Consider the following 672-nt stretch of genomic DNA (forward strand, 5'->3'; position numbering starts at 1 on the left):
TACTCACTCATAATTGGTTTCTAGCCATAAATAAAGGACATTGAGCCTATAATTTGTGATCCTAGAGAAGCTAAATAAGAAGGTGAACCCAAAGAAAAACATATAGTCATCCTCCTAGATCTGGGAAGTAGACAAGATTGCCGGGCAAAAATTAGGAACTTGGGGGTGGGGTGGGATGTGGGTAAGGGGAAATGGGGAGAGAAAAGTGAGTAGGGGAGGATGGGAGGAGCTTGGGCGAATGGGATGGTTGGGATATAGGAAGGGTGGATATGGGAGCAGGGAAGTATATATCCTAATTAAGGGAGCCATCTTAGGGTTGGTAAGAGACTTGACTCTAGGGCTTGCAGGTGTCCAGGGAGATGTCCCCAGCTAGTACCTTGGGCAATTGAGGATAGGGAACCTGAAATGGCCCCATCCTATAGCCATACTGTGAATATCTTGCATATCACCATAGAACCTTCATCTGGCAATGAATGGAGATAGAGACAGAGACCCACACTGGAGCACTGGACTGAGCTCCCAAGGTTCAATGAGGAACAGAAGGAGGGAGAACATGAGCAAGGAAGTCAGGACCGCGAGAGGTGCACCCACCTACTGTGACAGTGGGGCTGATCTATTGGGAGCTCACCAAGACCAGCTGGACTGGGACTGAATAAGCATGGGATAAAACTG

This window comes from Microtus ochrogaster, unplaced genomic scaffold (genome assembly GCF_000317375.1).
Source record: "Microtus ochrogaster isolate Prairie Vole_2 unplaced genomic scaffold, MicOch1.0 UNK81, whole genome shotgun sequence".
Lineage (NCBI taxonomy): Eukaryota > Metazoa > Chordata > Mammalia > Rodentia > Cricetidae > Microtus > Microtus ochrogaster.